General features: G+C 39.8%; 1 protein-coding gene across 1 annotated transcript in view; it reads left to right on the top strand.

Moving 5' to 3' along the window:
* Nucleotides 1-22,512, top strand: part of PDZD8 (PDZ domain containing 8) — a 76,655-nt gene that overhangs the window by 40,326 nt on the left and 13,817 nt on the right. The window lies entirely within an intron of this gene.

The following is a 22,512-nucleotide window of genomic DNA, read 5'->3' as shown; positions in this document are numbered from 1 at the left end:
GGAAGGCATTTCCAGCAAAGGGAACAGCCGGCGTGTGAAGGCAGGTGGCACACGCTTGGTGTGTGTGAGGACAGAAGCCAGTGTCTCTGGAGCGTGGTGCGTGAGGTGGAGTCATGCGTCATCTTGTAAGGAGTTTGAATTTCATTATTTGTGGTGGGAGAGTTCTCAGAGGACAAGTGACGTGATCTTGTGTACATTTTGTACAAAATGTTCCGCTTGTGTAGACCAAGGATTGGAGGAGGATAAGAGTGCACCTAAAGAGAGATCCGTTAGGAGGTGTTTAGGGAAGTGATGTTTACTTTAACCAGGTGGTAGCTGAGGAGATAGAAGAGAATGGATTCGATAGACTTTTGGTGTATGAAGGACTTAGAGTTCTGGTCTCTTTTTTTATTTAAAAAAAAAAGTTACCTAAATTGCAAGACTGAAAAGGCTTTTAAAATATTTTAAATGTTAGAATTAAAGATAAACAAAAATAGTGCTTTACTCTCAACATGTTTTAATTGGACGTGTTAGATTCTTTGGGTTCTTAAATGAATAAAAATTGTCACTAGTTATTGGTTAATTTGTTTCTAAAATGAGTTGGTATTTTCTGATATTCTGAATAGCAGTTTTAATAGCAATTATTATGTGCTGCTTGCAATTTGCATAAATCTAGTCTATTAAAGATTTAGAGCATTTATCAAAATGTCATCTACAGAATTTCTTTATTAAGCCCCTGAAGTTACACAATGGAAACAGAATTCCGGAATGTTATGGCTATAATCGGGGCAGGGTTGTTGGGGCGGGCGAGTCTCTTCCCTAAGGGAACCACAGCCTTTATTTATTTATTTTTTTTAAGCAGTTTATTTAATTTACTAAGCATATATTGAAATATTATGGGCTTGGTAATAATAAAATTCCAAGAGTGCTGCTTGAAACCCCAAACCTCTCTGGAATTACTTTTAGTGTTTTGAAAGCCAAGATCCATTTAGCACATCAATAGTTTTTTGCAGGAATAAATTATAGTTCTGTTCTTTAAAGGTGTGCTTATATATTTAATTGTTTCTATTAAATTTAACTCTTGGTGGCAATATAGACAATCCTGTGATGATTTTTTGTAGCCAGTATTTGGGAAAACGATTTCTCTACTACGTCTTCATTATGGTGAAGAAATACTTTTGAACTATGCTACCTAACTTTTATAATAGTAGTAATGGGTTTTGGTTTTCCTAGAATAATGTTATTCTTTGTAGCATTTTAAAAAATAGTCACAGTTCTCAATTTTTTAAATAGATCTATAAGCATATTTTCATGCTCTTGAAGAATGTGACTTTTAGTGGTAATGTGATATTCTTTGGACGTTCTTTTGACCTTAAATTGTTTCTCATTTCTTTCTGTAATAACTGTCGTGAATGTCCTTACATAAAAATTGAGTAGTATGAAATCCTTTTGGAATAACTAGAGTGATTTTGGTCAGGGTGGGAAAATAGGGAGGAGTAAATCGGGAAGAGGAGGATGGGCCACAGAGTGTGAATTTATGAAAGTGGTAGGGAGCTATTGAAGATTCTGAGCCTGGGAATTACATGGTCAAAATAGTGGTTTTGAAGAAAGTCTCCCATTTCTTTGATGGTTGTTCATACCCTAGCTTTTCTTCTAAGTTACATCTCAAACAATGTGAAGCAACTCCTCAGAGGAATAAAATAACCAGTTCTGAATTACATGAATACATGGAAAAGCATTATTGTTTTATACAGGTATGAAATGGTCATAATTTGCCATTGCTGTTGGCATTTTCAGTTTCCTTTATTATATTTGCAAAGATACAAGATTAGACATCTTTAATATTTTACAGCAAAGGTTAGTGAGACTTTAATCTTGAGTTATAATTTTAGGGCTTTATATATGTCATAGGTAGTTTTGGAGAAAGAATTCCAAGTTCTAATTACATCTGGTGTTGAAAGTGTCAGCAGCAGTTAAGTGTCTCCAGGCATTAAATTACATATGTCTGAATTTAATAACTCTGGGGAGGAGAATTTATTGTGTTCTTCATAAAACATTGCAGAATAGGATTAGATAATTGGCAATATATTGCAAATTGGGATAGAAAAATAATATCAGTAAAAAATAAGTATGTGAAAGTATTTGATGAGTTTGGAAGCTATTTTTGTATAAATACAGTTTTCAGGTTTAAATTAGTTAAAAAACATTTTTTTTAACATTTATTCATTACTTTTGAGAGACAGAGACAATGAGAGCAAGGGAAGGACGGAGAGAGAGGGAGACACAAAATCCCAGGCAGGCTCCAGGCTCCGAGCCGTCAGCACAGAGCCTGACTCGGAGCTTGAACTCAACGAACCATGAGGTCATGACCTGAGCCGAAGTCAGACGCTTAACCAGCTGAGCCACCCACGTACCCCTAAATTCGTTTTTTAAATGTTGAAATGGGTTCAGTGAAGTGATCCACTAGTTTGAGTGAAAATGTAGAAAGAAAGAAAAACTAATTCTTTCCATATTTTAAACGTGTATGTGAGTCTTTAAAGCATTATATGTACCTTATCATGTTGCTGATAGTGGCAGATCATTAATAATAATGCTACACGAATTCTTTAGATTTGTAGGGTTTGCACAAGTGTTGGGAGGTACAGATGAACAGTTTTAATGTATTAGCTGCAAGTATTCGCGAAAGCAAACGAATAGTGGCTTAAGCAAGAACAAGACTTGCCTCGTGTGCCAGGCTGTAAGAACAGAGCCCAGCTCTTACCTGGCTTCCTCCCCCATCAGGCTTAGCGTGGGATTTTTGTCCTCATGGCTGTAAGATGTCTAGTGCACCCTAGGGATCCACCGTTCAAGGAAAAGGGTGAGGCCTGAAGCCTGCCGAAGGTACATATCAGCCACGTTTTGTCCTTTTTAAATGCTTTCCTGGAAGCTCCTCCCAAGGACTTCCACTTAAATCTCATTGCTAGAACTGAGTCACGTGTTGTCCCCAGCAGCAGGGAAGTATGGCCAATCATTGTTTTTTAGCCTTTTAGAAGTAGAAGTCCAGGGTAAAGGGTTATGAATGTATTTTATGTGCCCAGTCCATAGTCTGACCATAAAAAAATGTTCACATCTGTCTGAGGACTTTTTTTTAAGGGACTTTTTCTTATATTGGGATAGAAGTGCATAATTAAAAAGAATATGGGTTTCTTCCTGTTTTGATAGGGGCAGGGAATTAGAAAAGAATCTTCTGGGTCCCTGAAGGTACAATAGGATGGACAGAAGAGAGATATTGGAATGGTCACGTGTTCAGCATAAATAGAAGCACTTCATGTCTTACATGGCGCAATATGCAGGTAACAGGGAACTGTGGTTGAAGGCATTAGGAGATGTCATGCTATTTTAGATCTGCCTGAAAAATAAGAAGTAATAAGTCCCTAAAGAGCTTTCAGCTAACAGTTGGGGAGAATCCGTAAATGATCATTTGGAACTCTTAATCACAATGAGTATGTTCCCTTCGGAGCAACGTGGTGTCAACGGGCAGCTTGTATTCAGTGGCTGCTGTGAGGAAGACCTTAGATCGGGTCAGCCACACCCCAGGTTATGAAAGAGGATTTCGCCTCCTAGACTCTAGGCTTTATCTCTCCGTTTGACTTGGGTGGTACCTTTCCTCCTCTCCACTGCTACTTCCCAATCAAAACCTCATTTTTTTAAAGGATCTGATTTTGAAAGATCGGTTATATCAGGTCCCCTCAATTTTCTTTTTAAACACACCCTTATAATTAAAGAGACATTTGAGGAAATGATTCCTGCTTTCAAAAAACTGTCAGTGTAAGAAAGGAGTCATAGGAACCAAATATGTAACATGAGTCTATGAAATACTTTTCTCATACACAAAGAGCCAAAGCGTTTTGCCTGTAGGATCTATACTTGTTGCGTTAAATCCCACTGCCCCTAACAAGAACTGAAGCGAGTGGTAGTCTAATAACTAGAAGACAGTTTGGGAGTGGCGGTAGTGGAATCAGTTTAGAACAGAGAAGGAGAGCTCTGAAACTGTAGGGAGATGGGATTTGAATGAAAGGACTTTCCTAATAAGATCAGCCATGCTTAGTTGCTGCCTAAGAACTGAACCTGACTCAGAGGCAATCTCTTTTAGAGCCCAGTGAGTCTCCTTATACTTCCAGAGTAAAGGTTAGGGCAACTGAATACAGGAAACACATGGTGGAAGGCAGGTAATCAGTCGGAAGAAAGTGTGATAATATATAAGGAACTCATTCCCTAGAGATAAGGATTAGATTAGAGTCTAATATTACAATGCTAAACAAGCATATAGAAGAAATGGAAACAGTAAATGCATTTCAACTTTCAGAATGAATTTATTTATTTATTTATTTATTTATTTATTTATTTATGTTGAGAGAGACAGCACAAGTGAGGGAGGGGCGGAGAGAGAGAGAGAAAAAGAAGGAGGAGGAGGAAGAAGAGGAGGAGAGAGAATCCCAAGCAGGCTCTATGCTGCCAGTGCAGAGCCCGATGCAGGGCTTGAACACAGGAACTGTGAGATCCTGACCTGAGCCAAAACCAAGAGTCGGACGTGTAACCAACCAACTGAGCCACCCAGGGGACCCTTCAGAATTTTTTTGATGAAGAGCCATACAGAAGGTTCCCATATAATTTTATTAGTAGGAGAATATTTTGTCACAGAGCTGCCTTGTGAGTAGGGATGACCAGGTGTAATACCCTGAATGGTTGAGTCCAGAACTTTGGTCAGTTTTCACCAATGATCTGAAACCGCGCTATCCAAGAGAAATGTACGCCATTTAGGTGATTTTAAATTTTCTTATAGCCACATTTTAAAAAGTAAATATAGGGGCACCTGGGTGGCTCAGTTGGTTAAGTGTCCAACTTCAACTCAGGTCATGATTTCATGGTTTGTGAGTTCAAGCCCTGCATTGGGCCCTACGCTGACAGTGCAGAGCCTACTTGGGATATTCTCTCTCTCTCTCTCTCTCTCTCTCTCTCTCTCTCTCTCTCTCCCCCCCCCCTCCCTCCCCTGTCTCTCTCTGCCCCTCCCCCATTTGCATGCATGCTTTCTCTCTAAATAAATAAATAAACGTGAACTTAATTTTAGTAATGTTTTATTTGATCCCATGTCCCCAAAATATTATTTCAACATATGATCAACATAAAAAAAATGAGGGTTTTTTTGTTTTAATTTAAAAGTATTTGAAATCTGGTGCATATTTTATAATTACAGCACATCACAATTCAGCCTAACCACACTTCAAGTGCCCAGTAACCACGGATAGCTAGTGTCTACCACATGGGACAGCACAGACCAAGAAGAAGGACGTACGATGTAATACTGAGATTTACATATGGCACTAGACTTTTCTAAGATGCTCCAAGCTAAGAGGAACAAAGTGAAGAAAAAGCTCTTAGGACAATTACATAAGAAAGAATTCCAAACTATGCCTAAAATATATGAGATCTAGGATCCTTAAAGAAATACGTATGTCTTTGTGCCTCCAAAACAAATTCAGCCTTTCATAAGACTGGGTGTCACGAAATCAGGACACTTATTTAAAAACCATGAAATTCTCATAGAATTAATTATTTGCACATTTCTGGTTTCTATAAGAAATCTATGAGAGCTAGATAATGTGGGGCGAAAGAAGCAAAATTAATACGGCAGAGCCACAGATAAATGAATGGGAAAAAGTGTTCTTCAGCTGAAAATACAAAGGTGGGTAAACAATTCATAGAAGCATGTAAATACAAACAGTAAGCAGTAGGATGATTGACAGATATACTGAGTAAGGAACTAGGTCTGTGGGGCAGTGAAGATAAATCTGTGTCCCTGATGATGATCAGGTGATACAAATGCTAAAAGAAAGATACTTAAAAGGTCTTTGACAGTTCTGCGCACCACACTTGCCGGTAGACTTCACAGGGACGTACAGATGCTGTATTCTTTTTATGCTGTGTGTACTGCACGTAGGAGAATCCCTGGTATGTTCCAGTTGTTCAGTTCCTAGGAGGGCGAGGGTAGGGTAAGTGACCGTTCTGAAATACACATCTGATCCTTCAGTTGCCTCCTCGATGTGCCCCCCAAAATACTCTCTGGTCTGGCCTCTATCTCCAGTCTTCCCTTCTCCTCTCTGTCCAGCTCTAGCCATGCTGCCCACCTTTCACTCCCTCACACGTTCCATTCTCCGTCTACCGCACAGCCTTTGAACATGTGCGCGCTTCCGCCAACACCTTTTCCACGTGTACACCTGTGCCTGTCCCCATTCTTCAGATCTCTGTGGCAGCCCTTAGCTTATTGGGCCCTTTCCCTACACCGCGTCGTGACAGGGCTGACCGCTGCTGGCAGTATTTCGAAGGCCTTAGTGTCCATTGACTCTCAGCTGGGTTTGACCAATGGGAAGCTCTGATGGGAGACGGGAGTAGACTGGGGAAGCCACGGTATTCCTCTTCCCGTCTGCCTTGGACAACAGACATGTTTGGCAAGCTGCTGTCTCTCCTCCAGGGCTCCGTGCTCCTCCTAGGACAGCACCGTTATGTTTCCTGCTTATGTGGGGGGTCCTAGCTGCTGGCGTCTACTAATACCACTTCCTCCCTCTGTCCTTCCAGCCAAAGGTCGGTAGTGACTTGTGACTTTTGCTAGTATCGGAGTCCCTTGACTGTCTCCTGTTTGGCTTTTGGTTCTGTCACTGAGTAGCCATTGCCCTGTTGTGAAGTCCCTCTGTTTCGAATACTTAGGTGTTTTCTGTTTCCTTATCAGACCCTGACTGATCTATCAGTCAGTCGTCATTCCTCAGGAAAGAAAGGTAGCCTAATGAGCCTGAAAGTCCTTGGGAATATTTCTCATAGTTGGGAACTGATACTTATATTGTATGATAATTTGATTGGTGTTATCTCTGCCAGGATCTTTACAGCAGACAGCATGATTGTTTTTGCTTACAGCATTGGCATTCAGTGGGGTATTCAGTAAATCTTTCTGCGAATACTGAAGATGACTGACTAGCCATGACAGCCTCCATTTACTCTCAACCCTTTCTCTTCTAGATTCTAGGTTTCAGCATGACTTAGTCACAAATGAGGTTTACTGCTCAACATTCCTTCTGGGAAAAGCCTGGTTTTTACAGTGAGCATTTTAGTTTACAAATATGGTACATAATGGTATAACGGTATTATTTAAAACATTAAAAGAACCTCTTACTCTGTGTATACAGTTCAGTGTAGCATAGATAAAATGACTGTGTGATCTAAAATTTTACTTGCCTTACTTCCCTTTTGGTTTTGGAGAGCTTCAGAAGTCTTGCTGAATGATAGCTATCCAGATCTATCCACAATTCGTTGAATATATATAGAAAAAGTAAAAAATGAGTTCCGTAAAGAAGTGATTTCAAGTAAGAATATCTGAGACAGACAAATTTGTAAACACATTAGGCTAGAAGCTTCAGAGTTGGCATTTTGGTGTGTTTGCTTAAGGCCAGATGCCTTGCAGATAGCAATTTGGTGTTCCTATTTAACCATTTGCCATTTACAATCTTAATCTTATCAAAAGGAAGAAAAAGATTAAAGCAAATAAAGCTTTTTCGAAAATGCCAGTTTTTATGAAAACTCTGGTTTAGTTCAGTTTGATAGCATTTATGAATACAGTAGGGACTCCGTGGAATTTTAACCATATGTAATGTTCTATAATTTGGCTTCTTAAGTAAACTACCAGCCTTTTAAGCTTTAGTAGTAAATCCTATGTGGCATTTCCACTCTTAAAGTTCATCTCGGTTAAAAACGAGGGATGCGGTTCCCTGTCTCATATTTTCTTAGTGTGTTTAATATGATTGTGAAATGGTGTGAAAAGAGTAGGAATTGGGTTGAAATATAGAAATATCAACTCTCCAAATGAATGCAAGGCACTGTGTGAATATGAAAAAGAAGCTGAATATGAGGTGTAAGCAGTGAGAGTATGGTCTTTTCCTTCAAGGAAGATAAGCAGTGAGGAAATGAGACGTTTGGTGAGCATGAGTATTACTATTAGCATTTGAGTGCTCTGAGGGCGTTTCAGAGCAAAATACTAGGAGGTTCCACTGGAGGGGAGATAGCGTTCTTCTAGGAAAACCAAGAAAGAATTGGAGGTGACATTTGAGCCAAGCGTCCCAGGTATATGTAGTACCTTAAGACGGTAGGGAGGGCGTTTCAAGGCGGAGGACATGGGGTAGACCCAGACAGAGAATACGTGTTGCCCAGGTTGACTAAAGAATATGGTAGTGTAGGTAGATGATACAAGACAGTAAAAGGGTTGGACCGTATTACAGAAGTGCTTTAAATACCAGACTAAGAAGTTTGGTCCTTACTGTGTAAGACAGTAGGAGTTATGGAAGCTTTTAGAACGAAAGTGGTCTCATCAGAATCTTGCTTTAAGGCAGTCTTGGCTCTGAATTTGAGTCTTAGTTGGGTCACTTATTGGCAGCATGATCTTAGTCAAAGTCCCGAAACCCATCTCATCCACAAGTACTTTTTTCCTCTATAAAAGGGACTGAAAGTGCTTCACACGGTTGTAGGAGGGGTAAAGGAAATTCTCCGTAGTAAGATGTCTAGTTTAGTATCTGGCATAGAGTATAGAGTAAATAATTGCTTTACTAAATCTGGCAGCAAATGGGTAAGTCCAGGATGATCTGACAAAGAAAGATGAGAAATAGTAGAGATGAGGGGTAATGAAAGTCCGACCAGAATAGTGGCAATAAAAATGGAAAAGAGAATCAATGTGGCTTGGAGACCACCGGAAGCAAGGGGTTTTTGGAGAGGGAGGGAGGAAGCCATAAAGACTGGAGCCTTGAGGAGGAGGAGAGAGAAGATCTCATTGAAGTCCAGGGTTTATCAAAGGTCAGTCTCGAGATGGAATTTTTGTCATGTGCCACTTTGATCTACTGTTTGTTCTTTTTATATTTTCAGTGCTGTCACTTAAGGTTTTAACATCTAGTAAGTTGAACACTTTATTTGGAATTGTTTTTAGAGGTCTCTCTTTTTCTTTCCCTTTCTTTTCTTTGTTTTTTTTTGTTTTTTTTTTTTTTTTTTTTTTTTTTTGTGGGGTTTTTTTTTTTTTTTTTTTTTTTTTGAGAGAGTGAGTGTGAGCAGGGGAGGGGCAAAGGGAGAGGGAGAGAGAGAGTCTTAAGCAGGCTTCATGGCCAGCACAGAGCCCGACGCAGGGCTTGATCTCACAACTATAAGATCTTGACCTGAGCTGAAATCGAGAATTGGACCCTTAACGGACTAAACCACCCAGGCGCCCCTGGATCTCTTTTTCAAATAGGATAAAGAGAACCAGAATCATTTCACACAAAAAATAGTATGAATCTAAATATATTTTTTGGAATAGGTTTTGAGAACAAGTTAAGAAAATAATAAAACTGAAACATTGTTTTTGAAGTCTATTCCTAGGGACCCTCCAGTTTACTGTGATCCAAATAAAACTGATTGATTCAGTCCATACCTTGTCATGAACTAAAGCATCCTGTTCAAGGCACAGTAGCACCTCCCCATAGAAACCCACTTAGCCAACTAGCTCATTTCCTGACTCATATACCCAGATACGGGATGCAGAACAAAGAAATAAACAATTAGGAAAGTGTTGGGTGTTACCAGAGATCCTGCATAGTATACATTTCCCTGCCCACACACGTTCAGTGTGGTGGTAGTTAAGAGCAGTAGCAAGAGCTGAGCCATTTCTTGTGTCAGTCATTTTAAGACCCTATATGCAGAACCATTTAATTCTCATAGCCACTCCATGAGAATAGGCACCATCATCTCCATTTCATATATGAGGAAACACAGAGAAAGTAGCTTACTGAGATCCCCCAGTTTGCAAGTGGTAAAGATAGTGTGCAGACCCAGGCACTGTGACCCCAGAACTGCTGCTCTTAATTACTGTGTCATCCCCGCCAGTGGCGGGTGCGGATCAGAGTTCTTTTCACTCTAGTTCTGTGCCTGTGGAACAAGTTCATTCATCTCTAAAAGAGGTAATAGTAACAGTATAAGGGTAAAATACCTGTAAAACACTTGGCACATAATAACTATAATAGCAACTGTTATTGAATTTGACCTAAATGCCACCTGCTTTGCTGCTATAATTTTAGTGCTGATATTTTCTATATCCTTTTAAATCCTTCATGTAATAAGATGAGGACATAGCTCATGAGGGATGAGGGAATAGCTTCTTCAGTCATGGCGTAGCGTCTGTTTGTTTAAGACTTAAGGGCCCAGTAGTGATTTTTTAAGAATATCAGCCAGTTGAGGGCGACAGGGTGGCTCAGTCGGTTAAGCTTCTGATTCTTGGTTTCAGCTCGGGTCTTGATCTCGAGGTGTGTGAGTTTGAGCCCCATATTGGGCTCTGGCTGACGGCACAGAGCCTGCTTGGGATTCTCTCTCCCTCTCTCTTGCCCTCCACTGCTTGTGTTCTGTCTCTCTCTGTCTCTCAAAAATAAACAAACATCAGGGGCACCTGGGTGGCTCAGTCGGTTAAGCATCCAACTTCAACTCAGGTCATGATCTTGCAGTTTGTGGGTTTGAGCCCTGTATGAGGCTCTGCCGACAGCTCAGAGCCTAGAGCCTGCTTCGGATTCTGTCTCCCTCTCTCTCTGCCCCTTCCCCACTCGTTCTCTCTCTCTCTCTCTCTCTCTCTCTCTCTAAAAAAAAAATAAATTTTAAAAAAAAAAAAAAAGATTTTTAGGGGGTGTCTGGGTGGCTCAGTCGGTTAAGCATCTGACTTCGGCTCAGGTCATGATCTCACAGTTTGTGAGTTTGAGCCCCGCGTCGGGCTCTGTGCTGACAGCTCAGAGCCTGGAGCCTGCTTTGGATTATGTGTCTCCCTCTCTCTCTGCCCCTCCCCCACTGTGCTCTGTCTCTATCAAAAATAAATGTAAAAAAAATTAAAAACGTTTTCTAATAAAAATATTTAAAAAAAAAAAAGAAAAAAGAACTTCTTAGGACTAAAGAGTGTGAATGTCATAGCATAGAAAAAAGCCTAGATAGTCTGTAATTAATAAATAGTTTTAGAACATTTAAGGAGTAGTAGTGTAGGGGACTAAACTGAGATCTCTAGCACTCACTTTTGTATTTTACTATAAATGTGAAGTTCTGTCATTTACTAATTGAAGATACTTTAAAAATGTATAGGCTGAAAGTAAAACTAGGTTGAAGTTTTTATCTTACACGGGCCCAGGGGAAAGGACAGCAATGACCACACTTAACTCCTATGTCCTATGAAGTCAGTCTTTTTAATATTTCCATAAGGTGCTGTGTATTTCTCCGCATAAATACTGAACATGACTGGTTCAAAGTGGCTTTGGGACAGCTGTGTTTCTCATTTGTAAGCATGTTAATTTACACTGATATTGAATCATACTAGACAAATAGGTGGTTATATTTGAAAGTTGCTTATATATAAACAGTATGCTCTATACTAGAAGAGATAAGAATGTTTTATTAATCATTGTAAATAAGACTACTTCTGGGTAATTCATTATATTTCTCTAAAGGTTATCAAGTGACTCGTAGCATATGGACAGATGGCTCATTTTCTAAATGAATGATGTGTGAATGATCTTTCATTCATATATAGTATAAACTGATCAACACTGAGAATGTCACATAAGCCTAAGTGGGAAACTGTGGAGCATAAGGAAGTGTAGATGTCATGAAGTAGAATTTTAATTTCTGTGTGATACACTCATTTGTGAAATTTGAGGAAATGCATATTTAACAATAAAGTCAGCAGTTTCCCTAAGATAAAAGTGGTATGTTTGGAAATTGGTAGGAGCTATATATTTTTGCCCCTATAAGAAAACATTCAGAAAGCTATAAAGAAAACTGCAAAAATCAACCATAATCCCACTACCTAGGGAGACTGCTGTTAACTTTTTAGGAGAACTTTATTGAGGCGCATGGGTGGCTCAGCCGGTTGAATGGCCAGTTTTGGCTCAGGTCATGATCTCCCATTTCGTGAGTTTGAGCCCCACATGGGGCTCACCGCTGTCAGCGCAGAGCCCGCTTCCACATCCTCTGTCCCCCTCTCTGCCCCTCCCTCTAGCTCTCTCTCTCAAAAATAAGTAAACATTAAGGAAAAAAAAAACCTTTATAAACACAAACACACACTGTATTCACAGGTTATGTCTGTGGTTTTTCTTTTTTAAGAATAAAAGGAGATCATGTAACCTGCCTTCTTTAAATTTTATAACCTGCCTTCTTTTCTACTTAACAGTATACTGAGAGCCAATTTTTATTTCCATATACGTGTGTTACTGTTTTTATTTCTGCATGATACTGCACTGTGTGCCAAAATTTATTTAACCAATTGCTTATTGATGAACATGTAGACTTTTCCAGTTTTTTTATGTTGTAAAGAAGTCTATAATGTCTCTGCAAGTATATTCACACACACCCATTCTTTTAAGTTTATTTATTTTTGAGAGAGAGAGAGAGAGAGAGAGAGAGAGAGCGCGCGCAGGCCAGAAGGGGGCAGGGAGAGAGACAGAATCCCGAGTAGGCTCCATGCTATCAGCACAGAGCCCAACATGGGGCTCCAGCTCAAACCCTGAGATCATGACCTGAGCTGAGATCAAGAGTTAGACCCTTAGCCAACTGAGCCACCCAGCACCCCTCCAGTAAAACCTCTTTAAAAACAGTCCACAGAACTGGAGAGTGTGATGCTAAGTGAAATAAGCCATACAGAGAAAGACAGATACCATATGTTTTCACTCTTATGTGGATCCTGAGAAACTTAACAGAAACCCATGGGGGAGGGGAAGGAAAAAAAAAAAAACACAAAAAGAGGTTAGAGTAGGAGAGAGCCAAAGCATAAGAGACTCTTAAAAACTGAGAACAAACTGAGGGTTGATGGGGGGTGGGAGGGAGGGGAGGGTGGGTGATGGGTATTGAGGAGGGCACCTTTTGGGATGAGCACCGGGTGTTGTATGGAAACCAATTTGACAATAAATTTCATATATTTAAAAAAAAAACAGTCCACAGGTTGCAGTTTGCTGAACCCTAATCTAAATAATTCTTTGGTCAGAGACTGCAAAAATAAAAGGCTAGTGGCACATATTTCAAAAATTGCATTCCAGCTAGAATAAAGTCCTTAGATTAGATAATAGTATTTGATCAATGTTAATTTTCTGACTTTGGTAATCATGCTGTGGTTTTAATAAAATGTGCTTATTAGGAAATACACACATTTAGGGAGTAAAGGAGGCACTATGTGTGCAACTTACTTTCAGATGGTTCAAAAAAAATATGCAGAGAGAGGGAGAACCAAATGTGGCAAAATGTTAACAGTTGGGAAGTCTGGATTCAGGATAAAATGGAAACCCTTTGTCCTATTTTTGCATCTTTACCATAAGTTTGAAATTTCAAGATAAAAGGGTAAAAAAAAAAAATGTCTCTGGGACTCTAATACTCCCTTAGTAAGATGTAAATTCCACCCCCCACCCCCACCCCCCTTGCAGAAGTACAGTGATAGCTTATGAAGCTGAGGTTTGACTTGGTGATTCAGAATCAGAGCTATTTGGCCAAGAAAGTTAAAAGGGCAACAGTGTTCCATTCTGTTGCTTCCATAATAACCTCAGACTTTTCAGAGGTTTTTATTTTGCTGGAGTGGTTGTATAAAATTTAAATTAGTTTTGAATCAAAACATTCATTAATGGAGACTTCAGTCAGATTTAAAAGAGAAAAGAAACCTAAGTGTTTTGCAAGGTAGTCATTTGGATGTTATTACTTTCCTAACAGCCTTTGAACGTAGGCAGAAGATCATTTTTAATTTTTGTTCCTTAGATCTCTTTGGTCAGTTGTATTTGTATGATGGACTTTACTTTTTCAGCGTATTTCTAGATCTTTGTTGTCTTTTAGATGAGATGACCAAAGGATGCCGTCCCGATTTATCATCTCGTTGCTTTAGAGACCAGGTTATCAGAGAGGTGGCCAAGCTGGCTTTCTGTTTTGAAGATTGAGGGGCCTCACTTGCAGTTTTGCTCCAGAAAAGAGTCTTCCTCTTCCACCTGAGGACAGATCATGGAAGTGCCTGGATTGTGCTAGTCCTTTATTCCTGTAGTTTCATTTAATTTTGACCACAGCCGGTGTGGTAGATACTGGTATCCCCTTTATGCCCTTAAGACCCACCGAGGCTAAATCAGTTGTCTGAGCTCACAGAACTAGTAGACGTTAGAGCCCGAGTTCAAACCCAGTGCTGAATACAAGCCATCCAGACACTGCAGCTTTTCTTCGAGGAAGAATTTCGCCTCTGTCCCAGCGCTGGGGAGGCGCTGACTCCAATGCTGTTTTGTTTTGTTTTGTTGACTACCATTACGGGCTGGTTACTGAGAGTTGAGGCATTCTACTGATCGACTGTTTACATGTCAAAATCCAAGCGAGAGCATTTAGGATTTATTTGCCGTACTATTCAAATATGCCCCTTTAAGAACTTTTTAAAAAAATAATCGTTGTCATCATCTGGGACAGGGAGCATGAAAACTTACTTCTGCACCAGTACTTCTCTTTACCTGACAGATTCTTGTTCATTTACCTGGCTGATGAGTTTAAAAACTGTTCTAATTTAAACATTTATGAAGTAGTTAGACTTTAACAACAGGTCTTGGTAAAGTTCTGTGAGGGAGGATTGTAATTTTAATGCCAAGAGATAAAAAGCAAGGTATTTGCCATATTTCTGTCTCCTTCTTACACCTCCTGTGAAAAAGACAGTACGATTATGTACAAATTGTGAATCCTCTTTGCTCAGACAAGACAGTTTCAGAAAAGACAGCTGGTAAATATGGTATCTCCTCGTTTCTGTTAGATGGTGGCAGACCCGAAAAGAGGGTGACTGAGAATTTAGTTGGGTCTTTGGAAGCATCACACACAGTTATCCAGTAGTTGAGGGTCCCCTGGAATATTTCAGTTTGCATCTTCTGTGTTGTCAAAACTGCCTGTCCTTAAAAGTAGGTTGGGTTGGGGCACCTGGGTGCATCAGTCAGTTAAGCGGCCGACTTCGGCTCAGGTCACGATCTCGCGGTCCGTGGGTTCGAGCTCCGCATCGGGCTCTGTGTTGACAGCTCAGAGCCTGGAGCCTGTTTCAGATTCTGTGTCTCCCTCTCTCTGCCCCACCCCCGCTCATGTTCCGTCTCTCTCTCATTCAAAAATAAACATTAAAAAAAAATAAATTAAAAAAAAAGTACGTTGGATTGATACAGAATGACCCTTCAGAGAGTCAGTATTGTCTCCTCTTTTCCCCATGTTTCCATTTTCATTCTAGAATCTGGAAGTTGTTTTATTAACTTCTCAGAATTCTAACTTACGGAAATGTGCTTTAATAAATAGAAATTGGGTAATAGTGCTCTAGCTCTAACTCGGTCACTTCAGAATTGAGCCAGATGTTACTTGTGTTACTTTACGCTCAGGTGTGTTTGTGTGTTGAGGGAAGAGAAGGGAAAGGAAGAGAGGCGGAGGAGGAGGGAGAATGCCTGTGACGTGAGCAGATGCTTCTCCATGTGATAGGATCGTCAGCTATGTCGGCGGTGTTTTAAAGTGATGGATGGTGAAAATATAAAATCCGGCCCTCGATCTTCAATAGCGTTGTTGCTGCTTCCGGTTGAGACAGATGGGTGAGCTGTCGGTCCCCAGCCGTGTAAGTCATTCGTGCCCTGTAAGCGTGAGCGAACCAACCTGACCTCTGGTGTTCAGGGAACCCACCAGACTGTCACACCTCTGCCACATTCTGTGCTGAGCATGTTGTACAGAAGTTGCCCTCGCAAACAGCTCAGTGACTTAATATAGAAGTTGTTCTGGTTTTAAAAATCTTGACCTTTCGATTGTAATTCAGAGTTTAGGGATAAATCTTCAATAATCCTAACCGTCTGGGTCCCTGAAACGCAGAATTCAATTGCCAAGCCCCCAGAGCAAGCTACGTAAAAGTAATCTATACAATGGCCCGTCAAAAATGGGGATTTTTAGTCACCCTCTGAGAATCTTAGCATGGAGAGCTGGGGCTACTCTGACCAAAGTATCTGTAGTATAGTCTCAAACACGGTGACTTTAAATTTTGTAAACTCCAGTGGCTTTCTGACAGAAATTATTGCTGCATTAGTAGAAGCGTTTCTGATGACAATTTTTAAAATTTAAATAATCCCGGAATATCCAGGGTATTCAGTTGGCGTAAACAAATAATTCTACTTTCAGGCATGTAATTTCAAAAACTTCAGTGTATAAGCTAATTGTTTTTAGCATCTCTGTACTTGTTATTCTAATTCTGTCCCTGCTTGGGATGTGTACCCAAGAGGGTACACGAGGGCCCTTCAAGAAGAATCGTGTGCTTTCTGGGGTAATAGGAATGAGGAAGCCGGGCCAAACCGTACGCGGTGGCAGGAGAAAGCAGGTCAAATCTCCGTAACCTGTGAGGAAGCGGGGGAAGCCAGAGAGCTGGCCTGGTGCAGAAAAGGTGTAGACAGAGGAAGACAGGGTAGGGGTGTTGACAGAAATGTGGAGTATCCCACGTAAGCTGTGCTGTGGAGGCCCTGGGCCAGTCTGCGGAAACTCAGTCGAAAGAGTGTATGTTTTCCATTTTTAAAAACCGTGGGCAGCAAAACCACTGCAGATCAACGCAGCAGCAGTGGAGTGCGGCAGTGAGGAGAAAATGCCCTTCCAAAGAGCGTTTCATGATGGGAACCGCACCGTGTAGACGGCTCCTTCTTCAAAGGCTTCCTCTTGTAGAGTCAGATGCCCTTTGTCCCCTAGCTGTCTCCCATCGCCATGCCTCTCAAAAAAGAAGGCTCCTGCAGGAAGCTCTTCTGTTGTTTCAGACCATCGCCGCCCAAAGCGGGCCGCTTCTGCTCTGGCCGCCTGAACAGAGCCCTATTGAGTCGAGTGGCCCTTCTTTGTTAGACCCTGTGGTCCCGGGTCCTCGGTGGGCCTTACCCACTGCACGGGAAGGGGAAGGAAGGGAGACTCGGGCAGTAAGTTTCAGCCTGCCGGGATAGGTGGGGAGGAAGTAGTCCACGGAGCTTTCCCGCCGGGTCGTGGCCCTGCAGCCGGGCGAGCAGCACGGCGAGGCTGAGCCGGCCTGGAGACTCGCGGCTAACACTTGTGTCGCCCGCCTCAGACCTGTTTCTGTCCTTCTCACCACGTTGTCCGTCATACGTGGGCATCCTCTTTCACAGCCACCCGTCATGGCGCCAGTCGCTCACCTCCACGGCAGATTTCTCTGAGAAAAGCGAGAACCGTGTGATTTTATTTTTAGAGCCTCAGTCTTCGTTTAGCAACTTGCGAAGTGCATCTTTCTCCGCATTCACGTTTTGGTTCGGTAAATGAAACGTATCCTTGGGAGAATTCGATTTTCAGACTCCTTCAGACTCTGTCGGCCATTTTGTGGCCTTGGGTTTTAGGTTCAGAGTACTTGAGCTTCGGAAATTTGGATCATCTACATCAGTGACCTGTAAAAAGGCAGAGCACTTACTGAATGGTTTACAAATATATGATCTTTATGAAACTTTTTTTGTGAATGGTCTGTTTTACAGCAAATAAACGTTGAAGCAATTTGAAACATTTTTAAACATTTGACTTTGTAGATTTTTTTTTTTTTTTTTTTTTACAGGAAAAAACCTTCCTCTTTGGGCCGGTATTCGTGAAACTGGGTGTTTTTTTAAGGGGTTTGAGTGGATCAGTGTGGATTAAATATTATTCATATTCAAGACTGCAGTCACATTATAGTATTAAGTAGTTCATCCAAATGCTCCTTAAACCATAGTTTCCGTTTGTTGACTTTGAGTATCTTGGGCATAAAATTGGTGGTCGAATTGATATTATGCCTCTTTCTTTTGAAAGGTCTTTCAGTTGAATGAACCAAGATTCCTTCCCTCTTTACATAGACTGAACTTGTCAAAGAATTGGGATAGTAAACTTTCGTTTCTTCAAATATGCTTGCTGGCTTGCCCCCCTCCCTTCAGACCCGCCGCTCTCCTTGTTACATACATTCATTGCCTCCAGTCCTGACCCGGCCTGATAAACTACTAATCCTGCAAGTGTCAACTTAAATTTTCTAGGAGTGCCTTCCTTGCTCTCTGAATGTTAGTTAAGTGCTTCCTGTTAAATCACACATGTATTATGGTCATTATTTGTTCATACCTACCTATTCTGTCTCCTTGAGGCCAGGGAAGCTCATCTGTGTTGTTCAGGGCTGTACGTCTAGGCCAGGTGCCTAAGCATTTGAATGAGTACGTGAATCAGTTGGTTCGTTTCTTCCCATTACCTTTCTTTCTCAGTAGCTCTGCTATAGGTTTTGTTAAATGTGGGGTTTTTTTAGGTCAACATCGATTTTCCTGGAAATGTTACTTGCGTTTCATCTTGCAAAGAGGAGTTATAGAATACACCAATGTGAAGACCATTAGCATCTTTTAAAATTGTAATATGAGAAGAATTCTGATAGGAAAGGTATTGGTTACATTATGGACCAGGAAGACTGAGAATGGTCATTTGCATTTAAAAGCCTGCTGACAGAAGTTTCATTACGTACTGCCATTGTGTCCATATGTGTGCACTTTGTTGTGTCATTTCTCCCACCCCTGCCCCGCTTGCTACTCTACTAAAAAAGCTGGGAAATAGTTCCTACGATGTCTTTTTCGGAAATTTATTTGCTGAAAGAATACCCAAAAATATACCTGGTCACAGTAAATTAGGGTCTTTCACTTAGAGATCCTCTTTCTTGTGCTTCTGTTTTTGGGGGGTTTTTTTGTTTTGGTTTTTTTTTGGTTTTTTTGCTCAATGTTGAAAGCTTGTGTAGGAGAGAACAGTTTGTAAACGAGCTATATTGATATGTTATTAAAATATATCTTCTTCTTAGCTATTGTATGAAATTATGTGCATGTTAGGAAGGGATTAAAAAATCAATATGTTGTTATCCCCTCAGGTGAAAATACAGCATCCCAGTTGGGTCCAAGGAAGGCTAGAAGGATGTCAGAGTATGAGAGCTCTTCAAGGCTATCTTGGTGTTTTTACTAAATGGCTCTCCACAAGATAGATGCACACACAGCTAGCATTTTTTAACCTGTGTCTTGACATTATTGGTAAAGTTAAATGCAGGCTCTCTGCAATCTCGTGTGTATTGACTTGTGATTCAGCTCATGTAATTGCTCTTTGGTTAGTATGCATCGGCAGTTCTTGACAGTTGATACACTTATTTTTGTATATAATTCAAAAAATATGAGAAATAATATCTCTACTCCAGATGAAATCTACTTTTTTGGTTTTAACAAAATTCAGGCCGATTGACACAGGCTAAGCCACAGAGAAAACACTATTTCCTACTTTTATGATGTATTAGTAGCTTTCCAGGTTAACAGATACAGCACTTTGAGTTTAATGAGATATTGTCTATGATAGTCTCTAACACAGTGCCTGGTAAGCTAGAACTGGTTTGGAACCGATGCCTACTACAACTAGCTGAAGCAAAACAGAGGTGCTCGGTCTGGGGATACCGTGGTGTTGCATGGGTGCCACAGGCAGGTGTGAGGGCCACTGTTCGTGGTTTTGTGGGTTAAGCCCTGCTTAGATTTTAGCAGGAGAGCAGCTCTGCCTTAGAGACAAGTCGGAACCAGGAATTAAACCACTGTCAGACTTCCCTCTCCCTCTCCCTCTCCCTCTCCCTCTCCCTCTCCCTCTCCCTCTCCCTCTCCCCCTCCCCCTCCCCCTCCCCCTCCCCCTCTCTCTCTCAAAATAAATAAACATTAAAAAAATCTTAAGAAAAACTTTCCTTCAACTGAGCATTAATTTGTAAACAAATGGATAGATGAATTTAAGAGCTAATCATAGAAGCCATACTTAACATAAATTCTACATTTAAAGTGAAAGCTGTGTTGTTGAAAGAAAAAAAAACCCAGGTAAAAAGTCTATACAAGACAGAAAATGGGATAATGCTCAGCTTTACAATAAACAATATTTATATTGTGATAATAATTGTAAATACCACTAAATTTTAGCTTTTACAATCAAACTTGATAGCTTAATTATAGTTTGAAAATTAATATAATAGCTATTCAATTTTGATGGTAGAGTTTTAGAAGGTAGAAGGTGTAAAGAGGAGAGGTGAGGAGAAAGATAGAAGTCTTAATATCAGAAAGATGAAATAAATAGAAGTATATTGATTAAAATTATAAAGAGGTTACATAGAACTAAAAATGATGTAACACTACTATAATTTGGGGAAAGGAATATGGGGCTGCATCCTTGTCTGTTACAGGAAGAAGTCAGCAGATTGTCTAAAATTTGATACATTAGGAAATAATGATGTATTATCTAGAGAACAAAAAGTAATCCCTAAACAACTAAAAGAGTTGGAAGGTGGTTGCTGTGGTGTGGGAGTGAGGGGCTTGGAAAGAGAGGACTGTTGCATTTTGGTAGAAGTTATTTTGTGTATTTGATTTTTTTAACCATATGCATGTATTTGATAAAAATTAAAAGTTTATTCATATTCTTTTTTGATATAACAGTACATAAAACTAAAATTTGGGTTACTTTTTTTTAATGTTTATTTTTGAGAGAGAGAGAGAGAGACCGACCATGAGTGGGGAAGGGGCAGAGAGAGAGAGGGAGACACAGAATCTGAAGCAGGCTCCAGGCTCTGAGCTGTCAGCACAGAACCTGACTCAGGGCTTAAACTCATCATGACCTGAGCCGAAGTTGGACGCTTAACCAGCTGAGCCACCCAGGCGCCCCGAGTTACATTTTTAAGTGTTTTTTTTTCCAGACACATTTTGTTCTTGCTTCTTACATTTATGTCTGGTTTAATCTTGTATCTAGAATGTAGTATTTCCAGCTATCTGTACTTAAGAGTCAGTATTCATTTGATTGACGTAAGTTAAATGGAAAAACTATCTAAATGTTGCTCTCCTTCCTGATTGACTTTAGGACCATCTATATTCATCCCAAGTTGTTCTTATTAAATTAAGTAAATTGGAAAACTAAGGGCTATCCGAATGAATTATCAGTAATCTAATAATATATTTAAAAAGACATATAAGTATCTTAAGACAAAAATGGTATATTGGTTTTATTCATTTCTGCTTTATTTTTAACAGCTTTATTAAGGTGTACTTTAAATGCAGTAAATTCACCAGGTATACAGTTGGTGAATTTTGGTCATTGTATGCAGTCATATAACCTCCACCCTAATCAAGATGTAGAATATCCCCATTACCTTGAAAATTTTATTTGTGCTACTGTAGGCCTTCAGTCTGCAGTCCCCAGTCCTTGACAAGTACTAATCTGCTTTCTGTCACTATACTTTTGCCTTCCCTACAATTTCATACAAATTGAATCATAAGAGCATATGGTTTTTTGGGGTTTGACTCCTTTCACTCCACATCTTTGAGATTTATCTGTGTCGTGTGCTGTATGTAGTAAGCCTTGAAATCAGAGAGTGTACAACCTACATCCTTGTTCTATTTAAGGATGGGTTTGGTTAATTTAGGTCCTTTACCTCTCTTTGACTTTGCCTTTCCAAAGGCCTGTAGAGATTTCCATTTGAATCTGTAGATAAATTTGGGAAGAATTGGCATCTTAACACTAATGAGTTTTCCAGTTTGTCAGTGTGGTATCTTTCTCCATTTATTTTGGTCTTCTTTCATTTTCCTTTGCAATGTTTTATAGTTTTTAGTATACAAGTCCTGCACACCTTTCATTAAATTTAACCCTAAATATATTTTATGCTATTGTAAACAAATTTGGCCTATTTTTTTTATTTTCTAATTGTTTGTTACTAATAGACACTCATTTGTCTTTTCTATATTGACATTGTAGTCTGTGACCTAATTTCACTTATTAGTTCTAATAGTTGTTTTGTAGATTTCTTGGGATTACTCATGTATAAGATCATGTTATCTGCAAATAAAGACCATTTCTTTCTTCTTTCCAATCTTTATGCCTTTCCTTATGTTATCACCTTGCCTGTATCCTCTGGTATAATACGAGCAGAAATCCTTCTTTGTTCCTGTTCTTAGGTAGAAAACCTTCAGTATTACGTTACTTGCAGATTTTTTTGTAGGTGCCCACAATCAGGTTTAAGAGTTCCCTTGCTTTTCTAGTTCAGGACTTTTATCATGAGTGGATGTTGGGGGGGGGGGTTTTGTTTGGGTTTTTTTTTTTTTGGTTTTGTTTTTGGTTTGTTTTATTATTTATAAATAATCCTGTTGAATTATTTATATGGTTTTCTCCTTTGTTTTCTTAATATGTTAAATTATATTGGTTGATTCCTGGCTGTTTAAATCAACCTTAAGTTCCATGTTAAGAACAAAGAGTAAATTACAAAAAAAAAAAACATTCCAAGTGATAGTTTTTAAAATTTACAGTTCTCAGACTCATACAATTTAGTTTCTTGCCCATTTGGTACTGTTAACTTTCTGATATTAGAAAAAAAAATTACATCGTAAGTTTTAGTTTTGGCACTCTGTATATTAAGAATATATTTATGTTTGTGGATTTGAAAGAATGCATTCTTAAGGGCTTAAGTGAAAAAAC

This window comes from Panthera uncia, chromosome D2 (genome assembly GCF_023721935.1).
Source record: "Panthera uncia isolate 11264 chromosome D2, Puncia_PCG_1.0, whole genome shotgun sequence".
Taxonomy (NCBI): Eukaryota; Metazoa; Chordata; class Mammalia; order Carnivora; family Felidae; genus Panthera; species Panthera uncia.
This window is presented reverse-complemented; position numbering and strand designations above follow the sequence as displayed.